We start from the raw sequence: 17,601 nt of genomic DNA on the forward strand, positions 1-17,601 counted from the left end.
TTTGAGATGGAGTCTCACTCTGTCACCCAGGCTGGAGTGCAGTGGCGCTAACTCCACTCACTGCAAGCTCCACCTCCCGGGTTCAAGCAATTCTTCTGCCTCAGTCTCCCAAGTAGCTGGGATTACAGGCACCCACCACCACGCCCAGCTAATTTTTGTACTTTTAGTAGAGACAGGGTTTCACCATGTTGGCCAGGCTGGTTTCAAACTCCTGAACTCAAGCGATCCACCTGCCTCAGCCTCCCAAAGTGCTGGGATTACAGGCATAAGCCCCTGTGCCCAGCCTTCTATGTTTAACATTTTAAAGAATTGCCAAACCATTTTCCAAAATGGCTGCATCACTTTATATTCCAGCAGCAATGTATGAGGGTTCCAGTTTATCACATCCTTGCTAACGTTCATTGTCTTTTTAATTCTAGCCTTCCTACTAGGTGTGAAGTGGTATCTTGTGGTTTTGATTTCCATTTCTCCAGTGGCCACTGATGTTGAGCATCTTTTCCTGTACTTATTGCCTATCTGTATATCTTCTTTGAAGAAATATCTATTCAAATCCTTGACCTATTTTTAAATTGAATTGTCTTTGTTTTAATCAAGTTGTAAGAGTTCTTTAGATAATCTCGATAGAAGTCCTTTGTCACATATGTGATTTGCGTGTATTTCCCTTCATTCTGTGGGGGTTTTTTGTTGTTGTTGTTGTTGTTGTTTGTTTGTTTTCTGAGACAGAGTCTCGCTCTATTGTCCAGGCTGGAGCGCAGTGGTGCCATATCGGCTCACTGCAACCTCTGCCTCCCGGGTTCAAGCAATTCTCCTTCCTCAGCCTCCCAAGTAGCTGGGATTAGAGGTGCGCACCACCACACTCAGCTAATGTTTGTATTTTTAGTAGAGACAGGGTTTCGCCATTTCAGTCAGGCTGGTCTCAAACTCCTGGCCTCAAGTGCTCCGCCTGCCTCGACCTCCCAAAGTACTGGGATTACAGGCGTGAGCCACCGCGCTCAGCCTCTGTGTCTTTTCACTTTCCCAATGGTGTCCTTATAGTTTTCATATGTTCCTATCTTGATTTGTATTTTTCTTAGGAATGGCTCTTGAATTATGTCAGATGCTTTTTTGATGTAATAGCCTAATGGTGTTACTTTCCTAAATTGGTTGTTGCAATGAATGATACTGATATATAAGGCGGATCCATCCTTGCCTTCCTGGGATAATTCTGTTGGGCAAGGGCAATTTTTCTTATGAGTCATGGTCGTATTTGAGGTAGTAATGTATTTTTTTATTTTTCCTCAACTCCATGGCCCCCTATTCACAGTTCAGACCAGGACTAGGGCCTAGGCAGAGACGTATATAGGGTAGGATCTCTTCTTTTTCTGTACAGTCAGTGTAAGAACAGAGATGGCAGGCCCCCTTCTTTTTCTATGCAGTCAGTGTCAGAACACAGCCTGTAGTAAGCACCAGGAGGCCTCAGTTAGTAATATTTTATTTAGATTTTTTGCCACTATAAAAAATTTGCTTATAGGTTTCTTGTTTTTACTATATTTAACAAGTGTTGGTATTAAGGTTATGCCAGGTATTAAAAGGAAATCAGGAGATTTCCATTTTTTATGTGTTAAAATAGCATAGACATTCTCTTAAGTTCAACTATATATGCATTTAGAACTAATGCCTTTTTTGAAATGGCAATTTTTAACTATTTTATTTTCTCTGATTATTGCTCTACAGATTTCTAGTGGGGGGGATTAATTTTGATAGTGTATGTTTGCTAGGGATGTTATGTTTTTGTGCATTTGTGCATAATGCTTCATTAATTTACCTTGATCATTTCCATACCTGTGGCAATAGCTTCCTTTTTCATTCCTAAAACTGTGTGCATGCTTCTGATGTGTGTGGATATATATAGAAATATATATATATATTTATACATATATATATTTCCTTTCTCTTTTACCTTGATCAGGTTTCTCATGGATATTTTGTTGTCTTCTTTTAATTTCTTTTTTTTTTTTTTTCGAGCCTCCTGAGTAGCTGGGATTACAGACATACACCACCATACCCAGCTAATTTTTTGTATTTTTAGTAGAGATGGAGTTTCACTGTGTTGGCCAGACTGGTCTCAAACTTCTGACCTCGTGATCCGCCCAGTAGGCCTCCCAAAGTGCTGGGATTACAGGTGTGAGCTACTGTGCCCTGACTTTTTTTTTCCTTTTTTTTGAGACAAGGTCTCCCTCTGTCATCCAGGCTGGAGTGCAGTGGTGCGATCTCGGCTTACTGCAACCTGCACCTCCTAGGCTCAAGCAGTCCGGCTAATTTTTGTTGTTGTTGTCTGTTTGTTTGTTTGTTTTTTGAGATGGAGTCTTGCTCTGTTGCCTAGGCTGGAATACAGTGGCACAATCTCGACTCACCTCAACCTCTGCCTCCCAGTTTCAAGCAATTCTCCCCCCTCAGCCTCCTGAGTAGCTGGGATTACAAGTGTGTGCCACCATGCCTGGCTAATTTTTGTTTTTTTAGTAGAGACAGGGTTTCACCATGCTGGCCAGGCTGGTCTGGAACTCCTGACCTCAAGTGATCCATCCACCTCGGCCTCCCAAAGTCCTGGAATTACAGGCGTGAGCCACCGTACCTGGCCTTTTTTTTTTTTTTCTTTTTTTTTTTTAATAGATTGAACATTTAGTTCATTTACCTTTAGCTTTTATTTTTAAACATTAAAAATAATTTGGCCAAAATATTCTTTTTTTCCTCTGTGACTCTAGCCAAAGATAAAATATTCTTTAAATATAGCTTTAGCTATGTCTCAAGATTTGTTATGAAGTCTAAAATTTTGTTATCAAATGCCATCTTCAATTCGTATATGTTTAGAGAATATTTCTTCATTGAAATCTGGATTTGGTAGTTTATCGTTTTATTATCTATGATTTTACAGGATTATAGTCAATTTAGCCTGCCAAAACTCTAATTTTTAAATGTATCAAGATTTTTTCTTCGAGTCCAAGTTACATTATTTTTAAAAATTTTTGTAAACTATGCCATGGGTCTAAGAGAAGAGAGTATATTCATTAGGTAAAGTTAAAGTTATGTGTCTTGAGCCTAGCTTGTTGATTGTATTTCTCAAATCTGCTTTACTTGCTTTTTGTTTGTTTACTTGATCCATTATATCATAGAAGAGATACAATAAAATCTCCTGGCATAATTATGATTTTTCTTAAACTTTTTATTTTGAAATAATTATAGATTCATAGGAAGTTGCAAACATAGCACAGAGCCCTGTATACGCTCACCCAGTTTTCTCCAGTGATTACATCTTATAAAATCACAATACAATATAAAAATGTAGAATTTGACATTGGTACAAGGTGTGTGCATAGTTCTTTTTTGTTTTTTTGTGTTTTTTTTTTCTGAGACAGAGTCTTGCTCTGTTGCCCAGGCTGGAGTGCAATGGTGTGATCTCTGCTCACTGCAACCTCCACCTCCCGGGTTCAAGCAATTCCCCTGCCTTGGCCTCCCAAGTAGCTGGAATTACAAGCATGCGCCATCATGCCCGGCTAATTTTTGTATTTTTAGTAGAGATGGGGTTTCACTGTGTTGGCCAGGCTGGTCTCGAACTCCTGACCTCATGATCCACCTGCTTCGGCCTCCCAAAGTGCTGGGATTACAGGTGTGAGTCACTGCACCAAGCCTAGTGTGTGCATAGTCTACGTCATTTTGTCATGTGCTTAGATTAAGGTAACAGCCACCATAATCAAGATACAGAACTACTACTCCTTTATAGTCTTTTTTTTTTTCTTGTGAGACGGAGTCTCGCTCTGTTACCCAGGCTGGAGTGCAGTGGCACAATCTCGACTCACTGCAAGCTCCGCCTCCTGGGTTCACACCATTCTCCTGCCTCAGCCTCCCAAGTAGCTGGGACTATAGGCACCCGCCACCACCACGCCTGGCTAATTTTTTGTATTTTTAGTAGAGACAGGGTTTCACCGTGTTAGCCAGGATGGTCTCGATCTCCTGATCTCGTGATCCGCCCGTCTCGGCCTCCCAAAGTGCTGGGATTACAGGTGTGAGCCACCGTGCCCGGCCTAGTCTTTTTTTTTTAAGACAGGTTCTCACTGTGTTGCCCAGGCTGAAGTACAGTAGTGCCATCATCACTCACTGCAACCTCGAACTCTTGGGTTCAAGTGATCCTCCCGCCTTGACCTCCTGAGTAGCTGAGACTATAGGCGCATGCCACAATGCCTGGCTACTTTCTAAATTTTTTGTAGAGATTAGGGTCTCACCATGTTGCCCAGGCTGGTCTCAAACTCCTGGCCTCAAGCGATCCTCCCACCTTGGCCTCCCAAAGTGCTGGGATTGCAGGCACGAACCACTGTGCCCAGACCTTTTATAGTCTTTACTCCCACCACCATCCCTAACCCCTGGCAACCAACCATCTGTTTTTCATCTCTCTAGTTTTGCCATTTTGAGAATGTTATATAAATGGAACCATACAGACTGTGATTTATTTTATTTATTTATTTTTTTGAGACGGAGTTTCACTCTGTCACCCAGGCTGGAGTGCAGTGGCACAATCTTGGCTCGCTGCAACCTCCTCCTGGGTTCAAGCAGTTCTCCCACCTCAGCGTCCTGAGTAGCTGGGATTACAGGCGCCTGCCACCACACCCAGCTAATTTTTGTATTTTTAGTAGAGATGGGGTTTCACCATGTTGGCCAGGCTGGTCTCAAACTCCTGATCTGAGGTGATCTGCCCGCCTGGGCCTCCCAAACTGCTGGGCTTACAGGTGTGAGCCACCGCGCCTGGCCCAATGTGTGTGATCTTTTGAGGTTGGTTTTTTCACTCAGCATAATGTCCTTGAAAACCATCCAAACTGTTGCTAGAACAATAATTCATTTCTTTTTGTTGCTGAGTAGTATTCCATATTATAGATTTACCACAGTTTGTTTAGCCATTCACCTATTGAGAGCCATTTTGCTTGTTTCCAGTCTGAGGCTATTACATATAAAGCTGTAATGAACAATCGTGTACAGGTTTTTGTGTACACATAAGATTTCCTTTCTCTGGGATGAATGCCCAGAAGTGCAATTGCTGGATCATGTGGTAAGTATTTTAGTTTTTAAAGAGGCTGCCAAACTGTTTTCCAGAGTGGCTGTGCCACTTTACATTCCTGCTGGCAATGTGTTAGGAATCCAGTTTCTCTGAGTCCTCTCCAACATTTGGTAAAGACCAATATTCAAAGAAAGGAAAATAGTTAAAATGTGCCATTTTTAAAAGGCACCAGTTCTAAATGTGTTTATAGCTAAGCTTTAAAGAAGATAGTATCTATGCCATTTTAACACATAAAAATAAATTTCCTGAGTTCCTTTTAAAAACTGGCATAACCTTAATAGCAACACTTGTTAAATATAATACAAAAGCAAATATGACTTTTAAGACTTCATGTGGTTTAATGCATTTGTGCTGGTTTTATTTGTATGTGTTGAATGATCCTAAAGGCTTATGCTAGTTAGTACTTCTTTATTGTTTCTTTTATTATTAAAAGATATTCCCCTTTTTTGTTAATCTGTTGAATGCTTTGGACCTTAATTTCCCCCACGATAATTGTATTTTCAGACCTCCTTTCATTTTCTTGGTATTTGCCTAGTAAATTGTATAGCTTTTAAATCCTCATTGAAATATTACATAATACAGAAAAGTGCACACATTGTACATATTTAGCTTGATGATTTTTTAACAGACCAGACAAACTTGCATAGCCACCACCTAGATGAAGAAATGTTACTCTCTCTCAAGAAGTCATGTTTTTTAGCTGGGTGTGGTGGCATGCACCTATGGTCCCAGCGACTTAGGAGGCTGAGGCAGGACGATTACTTGAGCTCAGGAGTTTGAGGCTGCAGTGAGCTATGATCGTGCAACTGCAGTGAGCTATGATCGTGCAACTGCAGTGAGCTATGATCGTGCTACTGCACTCCTGGCTGGGTGACAGAGCAGGACGCTGTCTCTAAAAAAATTTTTTTTTGTAAGGCCAGGTGCAGTAGCTCATGCCTGTAATCCCAGCACTTTGGGAGGCCGAGACGGATGGATCACGAGGTCAGGAGTTCGAGACCAGCCTGGCCAATATGGTGAAACCCCGTCTCTACTAAAAATATAAAAATTAGTCGGGCGTGGTGGCGGGCGCCTGTAATCCCAGCTACTTGGGAGGCTGAGACAGGAGAGTCGCTTGAACTCGGGAAGCAGAGGTTGCAGTGATCCGAGATCACACCACTGCATTCCATCCTGGGTGACAGAGCAAGACTCTGTCTCAACAACAACAATAAAAATTTAAAGAAGCCATGTTTCTTTGAGAGGCTGAGGCAGGCAAATCACAAGGTCAAGAGATCGAGACCATCCTTCCCAACATGGTGAAACCCCATCTCTACTAAAAATACAAACATTAGCTGGGCATGGTGGCGCACACCTGTAGTCCTAGCTACTCGGGAGGCTGAAGCAGGAAAATCACTTGAACCCGGGAGGTGGAGGTTGCAGTGAGCCAAAATCTCACCACTGTACGACAGGCTGGAGACAGAGCGAGACTCTGTCTCAAAAAAAAAAAAAAAGAAGCCATGTTTTTGAAATGTATATAAACGTAATCATATGGCATTGCTTCATTGCTCTTTTGAGTCTGGCTTCTTTAGCTTAACAGAGTGTTCATGGGACGAGACTCATGCATGTTGAGTATAGCAATTTATTCTTTCTCATTGCTGTATAGTATTTCCTTGTATAAATATAGCACAACTTGTCTATCCATTCTGATGTTGATGGGCATTTACATAATTTTTAGTTTTGAATAAAGCTACCATGAACATTATCATCTCTTTTAGTAAACATATATTTGCATTTCTCTTGAGTGAGAGAGAACTGGAGTCAAACAGCAGGGTCATAGGATATTGCATGTATTCACCATTAATAGAGACTACCAAACAGTTTTTCAAAGTTTATGTACTAGTTTATGCTCCTAACAAGCAATCTGAGTTTTGGCTGCTCCACATCCTTGCCCGCTCTTGTTTATTTCCCATCTTTTTCATTTTGGCAATTTCTAGTGGGATTATCTTATTGTAGATATGGAGGATTGTGTGGAGGATTATCTTATTGTAGTTTAACTTCTATTTCCTTGCTAACTGGTGAAGTCAAGCATCTTTTTATAAGCTTATTTGCTATTTGGATATTTTCTTTGTGAAATGCCTGTTCCTTTTGCCCTTTTTCTGTGGCTCTTAGTGATTTCTAGACATTCTTGATATATTTGAGATATTAATCATTTGTCAAATATAGGTATTACAGGCCGGGCGCGGTGGCTCAAGCCTGTAATCCCAGCACTTTGGGAGGCCGAGACGGGCGGATCACGAGGTCAGAAGATCGAGACCATCCTGGCTAACACGGTGAAACCCCGTCTCTACTAAAAAATACAAAAAACTAGCCGGGCAAGGTGGCGGGCGCCTGTAGTCCCAGCTACTCGGGAGGCTGAGGCAGGAGAATGGCGTAAACCCGGGAGGCGGAGCTTGCAGTGAGCTGAGATCCGGCCACTGCACTCCAGCCCGGGCGACAGAGCCAGACTCCGTCTCAAAAAAAAAAAAAAAAAAAGATATATAGGTATTACAGTTACCTTCTCCCACTGTAGCATTTGCCTTTACATTTTTAATTTTATCTTCTGATTAACAGAAGTCCTTAATTTTAATGTAGTCCAATTTAGGTATCCTTTATCAGGACTTAATATAAAGCACATTAATTAAGACTATAACACTGGTCCAAGAATAGACAAATAAACTAATGAAAATACAGAGTTCAGGAATGACCCCCACATATATGATCACAAGGAGACACTACAGAGCAATGGAGAAAGGATAGTCTTCTTTTTTTTCTTTTTTGGGGACAGAGTCTCACTCTATCCCCCCAGGCTGGAGTGCAGTGGTGAGATCTCAGCTCACTGTAACCCCCACCTCCCGGGTTCAAGCGATTCTCCTGCCTCAGCCTCCCGAGTAGCTGCGATTATAGGCGTCTGCCACCATGCCTGACTAATTTTTGTATTTGTAGTAGAGATAGGGTTTCGCCATATTGGCCAGGCTGACCTCGAACTCCTGAGCTCAGGTGATCCGCCCACCTCGGTCTCCCAAAGTGTTGGGATTACAGACATGAGCCACTGTGCCTGGCCATGGGTAGGCTTTTCAATAAATGGTGCTGGATTATCTTGCTTCCGTATGAAAGAAATGAATCTTGACTCTAACATATACCACACGCTAAAATCCTTCCCAGATGGACTGTGGATCTAAATGTGAAAGCTAAAATGATAAAACTTTTACATGACCCTGAGGTAGGCGAAGGTTTCCTAACAAGACATAATGCATGCCAACCATAAAGGAAAGAATGATCAATGATATGGTGTATTTCTATCAAGTGCTTCATTTCACGTCTTCATCATTTTGTTTTAACATACTTGATTTTATGCCTCCTATTATTTTTTTCCTTTTTTTCTCCTATTATCTTTCGTTTGCTTTTTTTTTTTTTTTAAACAGAGTCTCACCGTGTCCCCCCAGGCCAGAGTACAATGGCACGATCTCGGCTCACTGCAACCTCCGCCTCCTGGGTTCAAGTGATTCTCATGCCTTAGCCTCCCAAATAGCTAGGAATACAGGCGCCTGCCACCACGCCCGGCTAATTTATGTGTTTTTAGTAGAGATAGGGTTTCACCATATTGGCCAGGCTGGTGTCAAACTCCTGACCTCAGGTGATCCGCCCGCCTTGGCCTCCCAAAGTGCTGGGATTACAGGTGTGAGCCACTGTGTCTGGCTGGTCATGTTTCTCTTTTTTTTTTTTTTGAGATGGAGTCTCGCTCTGTCACCCAGGCTGGAGTGCAGTGGCAAGATCTCGGCTCACTGCAACCTCCACCTCCTGGGCTCAACCAATTCCCCTGCTTCAACCTCCTGAGTAGGTGGGATTATAGGCATGCACCACCACACCCAGCTAATTTTCGTATTTTTAGTAGAGACGGGGTTTCACCACGTTGGCCAGGGTGGTCTCGAATTCCTGACCTTGTGATTCGCTCGCCTTGGCCTCCCAAAGTGCTGGGATTACAGGTGTGAGCCACTGTGCCTGGCCTCATTCATGTTTCTCTTAATCCTCTTTTAGGTTTTTATTACTTTTGAGTTTTTATTGTTTGGAATTTTGATTTTTTTAATGAATTTCTGTTAGTAGTTGCCTTTACCTTCCTTACAAATATGATTGTATGTCTTTTCTATATTACTAAATCCAAATAATATTGTACCGATATCTGCCTATGGAAATTTGTAATTTGCCTTCTCCTCATTTTGTTCAGTAAATTTTCCCAGGGAATTTTTTTGTTTGTTTGTTTGTTTGTGTTTTTTTGAGACAGTCTCTGTCACCCAGATTGGAGTGCAGTGGCATGATCTCGGCTCACTGCAACCTCCGCCTCCTGAGTTCAAGCGATTCTCCTGCTTCAGCCTCCCGAGTAGCTGGGACTACAGGTGCATGCCACCAGGCCCGGCTAATTTTTTGTATTTTTAATGTTTCACAGTGTTAGCCAGGATGGTCTTGATCTCCTGACTTCGTGATCCGCTCGCCTCGGCCTCCCAAAGTGCTGGAATTACAGGTGTGAGCCACCGTACCCGGCCAGGGAATTTTTAAATTTCCACATAGTTAATAGTAACAGCCTTATTTACTACAGATGCCCAATTACGTTGCTTTTCTTTATCCAGATGTAATTATATATCAATTGCAAGAATCCTATCTCAAAACTGCTTTCCTGTTTTGAGGTTTTTTGTTTCTATTCCGTTTACCATTGTTTAGACTATTCCCTTGAGTGTTCTCCTGAGATTGGAATATTGGCATAAAATGCTAGAAATGCTTTTATGTCTAAAATTGTCTTTCTTTTGCTCTGACAATAGAATGGTATCTAGCTAGGGTGGGTTTAGAATTCTTGGATCTCAGACCTTCTCTCGCAATAATTTGTAGAGTTTTCTTCTAACATGGCTTCTGTTTTTGCAAATACATCTAGTGCCACTGTGATCCCTTTTCCTTGTAAATGACGTGTTGGTTCTGCCTGGAAGTGTTGGAAATGTCAGTATCTGAGGTCATCGATTCAGTCCATGAGAGTTTATTGATTGGGGTGCTAAGGTGGTGAATGATTGCAAGTCTGGGATTCACAGGGATTACAAGTCAGTTTTGGGGGGCCTGTGGCAGTCCTGGATTGGGACCTATGGACATTGGTTATTATAGTACTGTGTGAGTTGCTCTGTGATGAACTGGAACTTCTATTACTGAGGGTTTTATGGGAGTCATTGATCCTATTGATGGTGTGCTGCCTGGGTTGGTGATAATTTGAGGAGCCTGTGGAAACCAGTTGATGACACCATTTGGTACACAGTTTTTGTCAAGCACTGTGGGCTATAGGGATTTAGGAGCCTGTGCAGACCTGCTGGTTTTCAGGGCCTGATGGGAATTGCAGAAGAGAAGGGACAAGTTTGAGTTTTCATCTTTGACAGAAGAGGGTGGGCTCTGTTCTTTGCATAGAATGTACACTGAATTACACAGAAGCTCAGTTTATGCTCAAGTGGCATGGTCACTGCTCAGCCAGAGCACTTTGAAGGTAGCAGGAACCACAGTGTTTATTGTGATTCTGCCTTGAATAGAGTACCAAATGGCTCAGTAGTTAAGAAAGTATGCTTTGGAGCCAGGCATACCTGAGTTTGAATCCTTGTCCTTCCCCCTCATCTGAGTGATCTTGGGGCAAATTTCTTAATATTTCTGAACAGCTCTATCTGATGGTAAATGGGATTAGTAATAATAATAATGCCTAGTCCACAGGATGAGTGTGAAAATTAAATGAGGTACCTAATAAAACATGCCTTGCACCTTGTAATAATAGCACTATTTAAAATGAGTTGAGCATGTTCCAGGTACCAAGTAGGTGTACATAGAAGCATCATTTCGTTTAATTCTAACAACCCTATGAGATAAGTATTTTCATCCTGTTTTAAGATGAAGAAACTTCACATAAAGTGACTTCCTCAGATTCTAGCTAGAACATAGAAGAACTTGAATACAAATGCTCATTCATTTTACACCAGATCTTGTGAATTTTCCCCATGTTTTGCTTTAATACTTGGTGTGGGTTTTACCGAACTTTTCTCTTCTGCAGCATCCAGCACAGTGAGCCTCCCCTGGGCACTACCAGAAAATATTTGTGGGTGAACGTGGAGTGATGACCATGTGGACACTGTCTTTCCAGGGTTTCTTGGAGCCTCTGCAGAGTCTGGGGGCCAGGCTCCTTAGTGGAAACTGCAGGATCTTCCTTCTGACTCCTGCTTGCCTCGCCCCAGCAGCTCCGGTTGAGTCCGCAGACGCCAGCTCAGCTTCCAGCTTGGGAAAGAGTGGGGTTGTCAGCAGGAGAGCCTGAGGGCTGAGGCCCAGCATGAACATGGCAGCTAATGGGGACTCTCCCCCATGGTACCCGGTCGTGGCTGCAGAGGGACGTGGCAGCTCATGTGAGGTGAGGAGGGAGAGGACCCCGGAGGCAGTAATTCATTCAGTGAGGAGATACCCTGACCTGTCCCCAGGGCCTCAGGGCAGGAGCAGGTGAGTCAGAGGAAGCGGCAGATTCCAGACCTGCTGCCCTGGAGACAGACCAGGGTCCTCCCACTGAGAGTGAGCACCACTTGACTGATGCGGCCACATCCAGAGCCCCACGTGTTTCAGTGGACAGGGTAATGTGGCTGATTACACTAGAGGAGAGGGAGGATGTGGAGGGTGAGCCCCACAACCTAGGGAGTGGGGGCAGCTCCCTGCAGGGCAAATGAGGGTGAGGTCCAGGTGGAAGCAGCCACTATCCATAGCCAGGGAGACTCCATCCCCCACCCCAGCACCAACCCTTCCCTCTCTGTCGGCTCTTTATAGACGTCAGCTGATCCCCACCAGTGCCCACTTCCCCCAGGTCTCTGGGGATCTGGCAATTTCTCCTCTATCCTGATTTAGGTAGAGAAAAATCCTTTTTCTTTGGAACTTAGAGACTGGCAGGGTAGTAGGGCCACCATAGTCTCTGGGACCCTTCTGGCTTTCCCTCCTCCTTTCAAAGATGAATAAAATGGCCAGGCACAGTGGCTCACGCCTATAATCCCAGCACCTTTGGGAGGCTGAGGCGGGTGGATTGCTTGAGGTCAGGAGTTCAAGACCAGCCTGACCAATATGGCGAACCCCCGTCTCTACTAAAAATACAAAAAGTTAGCTGAGCTTGGTGGCGCATGCCTGTAATCCCAGCTACTTGGGAGGCTGAGGCAGGAGAATCGCTTGAACCTGGGAGGTAGAGGTTGCAGTGAGCTGAGATCACACCACTGCACTCCAGCCTGAGTGACAGAGTGAGACTCCGTCTCAAAAACAAAAAAAAAAAAGATGAATAAAATGCCCCAGAAGACACATGACTCGCCCAGGCCTCTCAGGTTGGCGGTGACAACACTAGACTGGAGTCAGGTCTCCTGACTGTGTCTTCCACCCTCACCGCACCACAGCTGAGATCAAGTTTCCTGCTGAGAACTCCCGTTCGGATCAGAGTTCCCATTGAGATTCTGTAAGCCGAGGAGGACCACGAGCGAGCCAGACCCTGCCCGACAGCTCCCTCCTTTCAGACCTGCCTGTGGATGCTGTTGACTCTGGAAGGGTTCATTGTCTCAGGGGCTCAGGGTCATGTGGCCATTAGGATAACATTAAACTTTTAAATATTATTTTTTTTGGTCATTTTATAACTTCATAATAAAATATTAGAAAGTATAGTTTAGCAAATAGAAGAAACTAAAAAATTACTTGTCGTTCCAACATTACCCAAAGCTAACCAGTGTTAACATTTAGCTGTATTTCCTTTCAGTGGTTTTTTCCTTTGTGTGTGCATGTGTGTGAGTATACATGTGGGGCCTGAGTGTGCATACATACTGTACACATACACATATATAGCTAAAGTTTTAAAACAGAATCATACTTTTTGGTTACCTCATTTTTAACTGGGCAGTTTAACATGGTTTGCTAGGCAGCAAGTATTTTTCTTTATACACTTATGATGTCCATAATTTAGCCAGTTTGCTATTTTTTTAATTTTATTTATTTATTTTAATGTTTTTTCCTCTGAGGCAGTCTCCCTCTGTTGCCCAGGCTAGAGTGCAGTGTTGCAATCTCAGCTCACTACAGCCTCAATCTCCTGGGCTCAGGCGATCCTCCCACCGTAGCCTCCTAAGTAGCTGGGACTACAGGCACATGGTACCACACCCAGCTGGTCTCAAGCTCCTGGGGTCAAGTAATCTTCCTGCCTTGGCCTCCCAGAGTGCTGAGATTACAGGCGTGAGTCACCACCATGCCCCGCAAATTTTATTTTTAATTGATGAATAATAATTGTGTATATTTATGGGGTACAATGTGATGTTTTGATATTTGTATACATTGTAGAATATTTAAATCAACCTAATTAACATATCCATTACCTCAAAGACTTATTTCTTTCATGATGTGAACATTTAAAATCTGCTCTTGGCCGGGTGAGGTGGCTCATGCCTGTAATCCCAGCACTTTGGGAGGCCGAGGCGGGCGGATCACGAGGTCAGGAGATGGAGACCATCCTGGCGAACACGGTGAAACCCTGTCTCTACTAAAAATACAAAAAAATTAGCCGGGCGTGGTGGTGGGTGCCTGTAGTCCCAGCTACTCGGGAGGCTGAGGCAGGAGAATGGCATGAACCCGGGAGGCGGAGCTTGCAGTGAGCCGAGATCGTGCCACTGCACTCCAGCCTGGGCGACAGAGCGAGACTCTGTCTCAAAGAAAAAAAAAATCTGCTCTCTTTGCAATTTTGAAATAACATTACATCATTATTAACTAGCCACCAAACTGCAATAGGTCTCAAAAACTTATTCCCTCTAACAAAAACTTTGTATACTTTGACCAGTGTCTCCCCATCCCCCTACAACCAGTCCACTAATAATGTACATTTAGGGTATTTGAGGTTTTCTATTGTGATTAAACTACTATGATAAAATTCCTACATTTAAATCTTTTTGCCAGCTGGGCATGGTGGCTCATGCCTGTAATCCCAGCATTTTGGGAGGCCAAGGCGGGCAGATCGCTTGAGCTCAGGAGTTTGAGACCAGCCTGGGCAATATAGTAAGACTCTGTCTCAACAAAAATACAAAAATTAGCCGGGTGTGGTAGTGTGCACCTGTAGTCCCATGTACTTGGGAGACTGAGGTGAGAGAATCACTTGAGCCCAGGAGGTTGAGGCTACAGTGAGCCAAGATCACACCACTGCACACCAGCCTGGGTGACAGAGCAAGACTCTGTCTCAAAATAAATAAATAAGTAAATAAATAAATACATCTTTCTGCCAAGTCATTGAAATTATATTTTTCAGTCAAAGGTATAGGGGCATTAAATAGCAAGTGAATCAGTGCTCGACAGTAGTACACTTCCACCTTGTCTAAGCTCTGCTCAGTCATGTCAGTCACGGACCCACAGATTAGGGCCATGACAATGTGGTCCTCCCCACTCTTGCACATGGCCTCTTGCCCAGCCAACAGTGGGGATTTCTAGAAGAACGATTCTGAAAGGCACATTTCTCCATTCATCTCTTCCTTACTAACCACAGATCTCTGACCCACCTCAAGAAGAGATGGAAATGACTGAGACCCTGGGGGGAATATTATTTATTGACTTATTTATTGGTTAGGGTCTTGGTGTTTTCATTAAACATCAGGGAGCAGGGTATAGGCAGAGATACCTAGAAACCAATAAAAATGTCCCCAGGGTTTGAGGAGCAGCCAGTTGTACCAAGAAACAGTGGCTGAAGATGGAGAATAAGCAGAGGGATCAGTAAGGTAAAGAGGGCTGGAGGGAGCCACAAGGGAATAAGGAACAGGGACCATGGTGCACTTACTAGAGATGAAGAATAGCCAACGGGTCCAGGATACAGGTGGAAGAATAATGAAACAAGCAGGACATGAGTCAGACGCTGGAGCCAGAGACCAAGAAACAGTTGCTGAGGCTGGAGAAGTGGTAATCACTGGGGAGCAGGGAAGAGCCGAGGGTTAAAGAACAGTGAGAAGGATCATGAAATAGGAGGAGGTACCAGGAAATAGAGGAACCAGAAAGCAGCCAGACAGAGCAGTCAATATCCAGAGGGGTGAGGAAGCAGAAGAATCAGATAAAATGGAAAAAGCAAACATATCCAAGGAACTGGGTATGAGCCTGAGGGACAAGCAACTTCTCGAGGAACCAGGAAGCAGTTCCTTGGTTTAGAAGAGAGCTTGAGGGTATAGGCAAAAGACAGAGATACTAGGGAACAAGAAATGGGAAATATGGCCCAGAGAATGGATTGCAGCCAGAGGAACCAGGAGACAATTGCTGAGGCTGTAGAATGGGCAGAGGGATCAGGGAAGGGACAGAGTCCATGGAACAGGTGGAAAGATGAGAGAAGAGCCTCTGAAGCTGTAGAATGGCCTAGAGTACTGTGGAACACCTGGAGCAAGGAACGGTCACTGAGGCTGGGGGGCAGCCAGAGGGAGCAGCCAAAATGTGCTTGGGGCTGAGGGTCCACCAGAGGCCCTGGGAAGTAACCAGAGGAACTAGGGAACAGGTCAAGTGAGCATTAAACATGTATCCAGTGTGGAGTAGCAGCCTGATTGACCAGTGGCCAGCTAGAGAGACCAGAGGAGAACCAGAAAGAATGGTATAACTGAAGCGAGTTAACAGCCCGAGGGCCCAAACAGTAGTTACTGGCGTGAAGGCACAGTTGGAGAGGCTGGGAAACAGCCAGAGTTCCCAGGACCATGCTGGTTTGCCTGTGACTGAGGGGACATGGGACTTCCAGTGCTAAAACAGGAACATTCCTGGGCAAACTGAGACACTTGGCCACCCTACCCAGGAAGGAATCAGAGGAACCAGCCAATAGTTAAATGTAATGTGAGTAATGGAGGCAGTGCAAGTACAGAATCCAGCCGTGGCATAAAACACGCAGTAGTGCATTTTAATGGGTAAGGGCATAAGCTAGCTAGTTAGGTACTGCTCAAAGTGTGGTCCACGGACCAGATGCGTGAACATCACGGGAGAGCATAGTAGAAATGTATTCAATGGCCAGGCACGGTGGTAATCCCAACACTTTGGGAGGCCAAAGCAGGAGGATTGTTTGAGGCCAGGAGTTCAAGACCAGCCTGGGCAACATGGTGAAACCCCATGTCTACATATATATATATACACACACACACACACACACACACACACACACATATATATATATCAAAAAAAAAAAAATAGCCAGGTAGGGTGGTACTGAGGTGGGAGGATCATCTGAGCCCGGGAGGTGGAGGCTGTAGTGAGCCGTGATTGTGCCACTGTACTCTAGCCTGGGTGGCAGAGTGACGCCCTGTCTCAGAAAGAAGAAGGGAAGGAAAGAATGGAAAGAAAGAAATGTACTCAAGGAACTGTCCAAGGACAGGGAAGAATCAGGAGACTAGAGATTCGTCAGCAGAATCCAACAGCAGTCAGTCTGTGTGAGCCAGGAACAGCTGGAAGGAACAAGAAAGGCCCTTAGGGACCAGGGAACAGTCAGGTAGACTAGCACACAATCAGAATGGTGCCACAGAACAAGGATCAGCTGGAGGGACAACAAAGGGAGCACAGGGCAGTCAGAACAGGAAACAGGAGGCATGAATAGTTAGAGGGATCCAGGTAGAGTCAAAGAAAGCAATAAAAGAATGGGAGTACTCAGAAGGAACAAGAGCCATTTAGAGGGAATAGGAAAGAGAGGGACCAAGGAAAAGTCAGAGGGAACAAGAACCAGCAGAGGGAGCAGGGACAGATCTGGGCAGGCAGAAAACAGCTGTACAGGAAGCAACAAGGGAAGCGGGGGAAAGCCAGAAGGAGGGAAGAACAGTTGCAGGGCCAGAGAACAGTCCCGGGGAACAGGAAACACTCAGATGGACAGGGAGGAGTAAAGTAAAAATACAATTTAAAAATTAGCTGGGCATGGTGGGGTGCACCTATAGTCTCAGCTATTCAGGAGGCTGAGGCCGGAAGGATCCCTTGAGCCCGGGAGTTTGAGGCTGCAGTGAGCCATGATTGCACCACTGCCCTCCAGCCTGGGCAACAGAGCAAGACCTTGTCTCAAAAAAGTAAAAAAAAAAAGAAAATATCCTTCATGTTTTTTTCACAAAGACCGAAGCAGGGTCTCTGCGTACTGGCTACCAGCTTGTCTACGTCCCATGAGACAGAAACACCCATGCACACAAGTTACATGGAGCAGGCTCATTACTTACAGGTAGGCAGTCAGGGAGAGCAAAAGCCTACGATTCATTGCAAGCTGGTCCCCCAAGGCTCATGAAAGCTGCTCGGTGCAGCTGGAGTCTCATCTGCACGTGCCCCACTTGCACCACAGCTGAGGGATCCCAGAAAGCAGCCCACGTGGGGTTTTATACCCTAGGACAACCCAACATTCAGGGCTAAAGCACTGGACATCCTGTTTCCAGGAGAGCCCCCGGCTCTCTCTCCTGTTTGAACTAGTCCCTCCACAGCTCAGGATGTTCCATTTCTAGCACATTCTACAGTTATTCTTG

General features: G+C 44.4%; 1 protein-coding gene, 1 long non-coding RNA gene and 1 pseudogene across 2 annotated transcripts in view; 2 read left to right on the forward strand and 1 right to left on the reverse strand.

Annotated features, from left to right (window-relative positions):
- ZNF41 (zinc finger protein 41) overlaps positions 1-17,601 on the forward strand; it is a 349,729-nt gene that overhangs the window by 314,199 nt on the left and 17,929 nt on the right.
- Positions 1,284-1,455, reverse strand: LOC116272258 (annotated as a pseudogene).
- LOC116272104 lies at positions 9,560-12,738 on the forward strand. Its single transcript, XR_004180818.1, has 2 exons — positions 9,560-11,513; positions 12,526-12,738. It is a non-coding gene; the product is annotated as an uncharacterized LOC116272104 (long non-coding RNA).

The sequence above is a fragment of the Papio anubis genome, chromosome X (genome assembly GCF_008728515.1).
Source record: "Papio anubis isolate 15944 chromosome X, Panubis1.0, whole genome shotgun sequence".
Taxonomy (NCBI): Eukaryota; Metazoa; Chordata; class Mammalia; order Primates; family Cercopithecidae; genus Papio; species Papio anubis.